The 6,000-nt window shown below is 35.8% G+C and overlaps 1 long non-coding RNA gene across 3 annotated transcripts in view; it reads left to right on the top strand.

Moving 5' to 3' along the window:
- The first annotated feature begins 236 nt into the window (after positions 1-236).
- The window catches only part of LOC116754625, a 29,441-nt gene continuing 23,677 nt past the window's right edge, over positions 237-6,000 (top strand). The window contains exons 1-4 of one of the 3 annotated variants that reach the window (XR_004350105.1): positions 237-366; positions 707-842; positions 5,105-5,181; positions 5,276-5,577. This is a non-coding gene — a long non-coding RNA (uncharacterized LOC116754625). Of the gene's footprint in view, positions 843-5,104; positions 5,182-5,275; positions 5,578-6,000 lie in introns of those variants that run through there. The other 2 variants (XR_004350104.1, XR_004350106.1) reach the window with 2 other exon arrangements.

Below are 6,000 nucleotides of genomic sequence, written 5' to 3'. Positions count from 1 at the left end.
AGAAGGGACTGGCAGGACATATTTAAAGTGATGAAGGAGAAAAACCTGCAACCAAGATTACTCTACCCAGCAGGGATCTCATTCAGATTTGATGGAGAAATTAAAACCTTTACAGACAAGCAAAAGCTGAGAGAGTTCAGCACTACCAAACCAGCTCTACAACAACTGCTAAAGGAACTTCTCTAGGCAAGAAACACAGAGAAGGAAAAGACCTACCATAACGAATCCAAAACAATGAAGAAAATGGGAACTTTTTCTTTTCCCGTGACTTTTAGGTTTTACTTTTTGTTATTGTGATTAGTAGTCTGAGTGTGCTACTGGCTATAAGGGGGAGAAACAAACTGCTCAATGAAGAAGTTACTCTGTGTAAATGTGCTTTAGATCCACAAGTCATGGTGTCTTAATTATTTCGTAATTGAGAGCTTTAACAGTTGTGGCTTAAAGAGATAATGGAAGAGAAAAGATTTGCTCACAAAATTTTCAGAGTAGCATCGGCCTCGGGCAAGAGTGAATATTTCTAGAGTTCAACCCAAGGCTATGTGGCTTAATAATTTAAATAAATATCTAAAAATGGTCTTTGCATGTCTGAAACAAAAGCCTGGAGGATCGGGATGTTTCTTATAAACATGGACTCTGTTACTGCCCTCTATCTGCATTCTTGGTTGGATCCCTATTTATCTCCTCTCTGCTTTTTGTGATGTGCCAGGTCGCTGAACTGATGCCACATACCCCAGCCAAACCTCTTGTGGCTGCTCCCTGGAGGAACGCCTGGACAGAGGAGCCAGATTGGAGTGGAGATAAGGTACAGCTGCAGGTGCTGTTCAGACAGCGAAAGGTTACAGGTGAGCATAGTTCTGTAGAAACCACATCTTCCTATCCTGCGGAGCTGAGGTTTGGCCATCTTACTGGAACTATTCTGCACCAGTAAAACATTCTTGTTCACAAGGGCAGAGCAACAGATGAGACAGGATACAGCGTCTATAAATACACACTCTTTCGACAGGAGATATTGTGATACATGCAAACCTTGGCCTTTTTGTCTGGCTGAATGTTAGCCATTGTACAGTTCTCACCTTAAGTATGGGAGCGTGACAAGACCCTAGATTGCATGAGAGGTTCCAACTATGTATTTCCATAGCAACGTGTATTTCCTACATTAGGCAGCTTATTACACTTGATTGCATGTTTACTCACATGTATCCTCCATTAGATTAGAAACTCCTGGAGGCAGGCACGGGTTTGGCTTGCTTATCATTGTAACTCCAGAGTCTCAGAGTGATTATGAAATGTTTGACAAGAGAACAGATAGTCAAGAACAACTAGGTCTGAGGTCAACAAGGATGCCAGGTAGTCCTGAAGGACGGGGCGCTTGTATTAAAAAGTCACGTGTAGGCTGCTCATCTGTTCTCTCTAGATGCGTTCTCTCCATGGGATCTATATGATTTCTTCCCTCCTCATCTCAGTAGTCAGCCTCTGGGAGAAGGAGGTGACAAAGTCCTAACAGCTATGGAGATTGTAACAGGGCACACAACTTCCTGCTACAAACCATAGAGCTTTAGGCATCAGCAAGCAGCGTTCTGGAGGGATTTCGGAGTTGTGGAGTCCTTCCAAATTCCCTGGAATCAAACCTGTAGTCAGGTTGATGCTTGAGAAGAAATATAAGTCAGGATAAAATCTTGTCCGAGGGCAAGCAGTAAGCATGATTCTCTCCTCTCCTAACAAGTTTTCTGAGTTTTTATTGAGAGAAAAATGACACCGTTTTTAGATCTTAGATCTGCTGGATAGACTGAGCCTGGAACACCAAGGTTTGTTAGGATGTGAGTTTCTCTACTCCAGGGAGCAGGGACCCTGTTGGAGGAACAGCAGAAAGACGAAGAAGTCATGCAAATATTGCTACTCTCCCTACTATTTATTATGGGGTTGAAAACACACAACCTGTATCCTCTAACAGGGATACAGGAGGGACATAGCTTGAGAGCTTTATGGGTCAATAGGGGATAGATTCCTTGGTGTTTTTGTTACTATTTCTTTTGAATATGGCAGACTATCATGAAGGTTCTTCTTTATTTACTTAAAATTCCATTCTTTTGAAGAAGCAGAGACTATAAAAAGTGAATACTCTTAAAGATTCAGGTGATAGGAAACATAATTCCCAACCAGCATTGTGAATAAGTTAAGCCTGTTACGTTAAGCTTGACCTGAAGGTCAAGAAAACCTTGGCATTTTAGCGTTTGTATCACGTGGTTAAAGCTTTTGCACATTGCTCTGCAGAGTAAGTATGCTTATGCTGATTTATTGAAAACAAAATTAAGCTAGCTATACACACAGAGCAAAGTTATATATTTTATTGTGAATGTTGAATGATGGCAGAGAATGCCAGCCCAAAATATGCCACTTAAGCATAAGGATTATTTTGAACAAAAGATACTTGAAAAACAGCAGATACAGAAAAAAGCATTCTGATCTCCCCTTTTTCTTCCTGAAAACAGGAGATAAAACTCCCTTGTGAAAGATGTCCCCCTATACTAGGAAGAAAGAAGCATTCTTATCAAGGATGGGAAATTAAGACAAAGAGAAATCTGCACAAACAGACCTTGTTAAAATAATTCTTATCTTCCTTTAGCCTCGTCATATGTTTCAGTTACTTTTCCCTAATTGTCTTTCTTTGATCAATTTAGTATAAAACCATTGTATACTAGGTTTTGCCATTTCTTTGGGTCTTCATTTCCTAACCTTTTAGGCTCCCATGTCACCAAAACTTGTTTGTGTGATTTTCTCCTATTAAGCTGTCTTTTCTTGCAGAGCCCATTCAAGAATTTTCCTCCCCTACACTGTATTTGGAAATAAGCATTTCAACAGGAACATTAAGTTATATATTTTACAATTGTATCTATATCAAAAAAGCAAAGTAGATAAATTAGATCTGGTTACACTCATCTGATATAACCACATTTTGGTGTCAACTATAGTTTTCCTTTAATTTATCAAAATGTATCTCTTCTTTACACAATACCAAGTTGTGACATTCTCTAGGAACGTTGGAAGGCTAAACTTTGGAAGTCTAATTATAATATTTTCCCTAGTATCTCATTGCTGTTTAATATTGACTATATATTTAGGTAAAACATATGATCAAATAAAACAATATTATCTTAAAAGTATTCTCTTAACTCAAATCTATATTGTTATAGCTGAATTTCATTGGGACAAATATTTGAAAGGACTTTTTTAAGGAACAGCCATTGGTAAAATAATTTTATTCAAATTATTTTAAATTATTGCAAAGAAGGTGAGAAAGTGATACTTTTAATAACTATAGCTGAAGTATTAAGTAATTTGGACCCCCATATACTTGAGAGCTGTATAAAAATTTTATAATAGGAGAAGTAGCTTACCTTTCTATTTACTTGATCTTTAAGTAATACTTATTTAAACGATATCAGTTTAAATGAGAATTTTTCACATCTGTGTTGGAGTTTCATTTCAAGATGTGACTACAGTTCTCGATTTTAATTCACCAGCAGTTTTGAAGTTTGCAGCAGTACATAAAAGTACAGAGCCAAGTGAGGCAGTTTGCAAGCTGAATCTACAGCTGATTCGTCTATGGATGGTGAGGAAATAATGGAATAAATTATGGAGACATTTCTTCTGCATAAAATTTTTGGGAGATCTCAGATTTGGTAATAGCTTCACCAAAAGTCACAAACTGACAATTTGATGTCTTATCTTGTGATCATGTGTCTCAATTCTCTTGTCTAGCTGATAAAGTGAGAGCCACATTTTGTTGGATCCCTTGCATTAGTTTTGTTAGAGGTGGTACATAATACACTGAATCAAATCATTATGAGTTATTAGTATGCGTAGAGTAAACCTACGTATTGAATGAGAAGTGCTTCTGAAAACTTTGTACAGAGCTATATTATAAACAGGTTCATTTGCAGTTGGAAATATTGCATTGACTAAATGATGCCTCTAGAGGGCACTCTGCATTCAGTTCAGGTAGAAACTAGTTTCTGATGTTGCTCACATTTTCTGTTATATTTATTTTGAATTTTGAGTTCAGCAGAGAGAGAGAAGTGTGTGGTGTGTACATTTGTAATAATTGTAGCTTTTTTTTTTTTTACCGAATTTTAAACTTTTAATAAAAATTTTCTTTCTCTTTTAATAAAGTTTTTTTTAATTTGCAGTTGTTGTTTAACATTTATGTAATAGACTTACACTGAATAGCTTTCCTACTATAGTGGTAAGTTAACTTTGTTAAAGATTGAAATGGTCTATATTCATTTTCTTTCTTTCTCTGTTTTTTTCAGTGTTCATATGGATGTGAAATTGATGAGCCTAGAATTTCTTTTTGTGCTAGAAATTAGGAAATACTTAAAGAACTGGTTAAACATGGGACAATTTCACATCAAAATAAGTAATGATATAAATGCATTATAACTCATTAAATAAAATAGGATTAGTTAATTTATACTGATAAAAAATTTAGAAATAGACATAAATGGGGACAGGAGAAATCTTTTTTCTTTACGTTAGAATACCTACTAATAAATGTAGAAGAAATTATGGTATCAGAAATTCACTATTTGGCAGCCATCATAGTAATAATTTAAATAGGAAATATTAATGGATGCTAAAACTCATGCCTGAAATTTTGATGAGGAATGGCATCTTTACATCATTTCATAGGATCTCCCCCCCCCCAATACTTAGCTAATACTAAAGGAAATACGGAAGGGTAACTTTACATTGGAGAATATTGGCAGACTCCACCTTAACGAAATGATCAAGAATAAAATCACCTGTAATGAGAAAAATCCAAACTGACCATCTGATAGGATGCATCAAAACATATCTTCACATCTGTGGTATTCCTGCTAAAAATGTATAAAGTGTTAGGTCATGAAAGTCAAGCAAGACTAGGAAACTGTCCCAGATTGAAAGAGGCTAAAAATCATGAAAACTACATGCAATCTATGTTCCTGGATTGGATCCTTCTTTGTCTAGGAAAGACATGGACAGAATAATTGGCAAAAACTTGAATGGCTTTGAGGATTATATGATAGTATTGTAACAATGTTCGTTTTCTGATTTTATTTCAAAGGGGATCAGAATTTGCCACACTCAAAATATGCCACTTTGATATGAAGATTATTTTGAGTTGAAGAATCAACAAGTATGGTAAGAGTTATCAGCCCTCCTTGATCTCCCTAAAAGCAGGGCATAAATTTCCTTTTGTGAAGGTGGCATAAATTTTGCCCTTTTCCTATACCAGGATGAGAAGAACAACTCATCACCAGAGATCAAAAGCCGGCAACCAAAATGAGTCTGCATAAACAAACCTTACTAAAATAGCCCATATATTTCCTAGTTACTTCCATACAATTTATTGTCCCCTGAAGCCCAAACACTATTTCCTTTGCTAAGAAGGGTATAGAAGCTCCTGAGTCTAACTTCTTCTTTGAATTTCTTTTCTGTGAAATCCCATGAAAATACAAATATTAATAAATGTTTATTCCTTTTCTCCTGTTAATCAACCTTTGTTGGTTAAATTAGCAGGCCCTCCGACACTGAACCTAAGAGGGTAGAGGAAACGTTTTTTTCTTTCTGTGGTTACATGGGAGAATGTCCTTGGTTGTAGGAAATGCACACGAAATAATCCAGTGTTAATTTATTTCTGAATGGCTCAGTTAAAAAAAAAAAAAGAAAGAAAGATCTTGATACACTTAGAAATTCTTGGGAGTTTGAAATTATTTTAAAATAAAAAAGTGCATAAATAGTAAACCTAAAAAAATAAAATCGGTTTGACACTTTACCTTATACTCAATGTAGAAATCATCTTATGAAAATGAAATTAGCATTTCATTATATTGCAGAAACTAAGATGCAGGCCTATAAATCTTCTTGGAGATTTGTGGAGTTAGTGCAAACCGAAACAAAGCAAAGATGATTTGGGGTTTTGCTTTTCTAAAAGAATGTGGAGGAAGAGCATGTGTGTGA

This window comes from Phocoena sinus, chromosome 5, assembly GCF_008692025.1.
Source record: "Phocoena sinus isolate mPhoSin1 chromosome 5, mPhoSin1.pri, whole genome shotgun sequence".
NCBI classification, from domain to species: Eukaryota; Metazoa; Chordata; class Mammalia; order Artiodactyla; family Phocoenidae; genus Phocoena; species Phocoena sinus.
The sequence above is the reverse complement of the archived record's forward strand: the minus strand, read 5'-3'. Positions and strand labels throughout refer to the sequence as shown.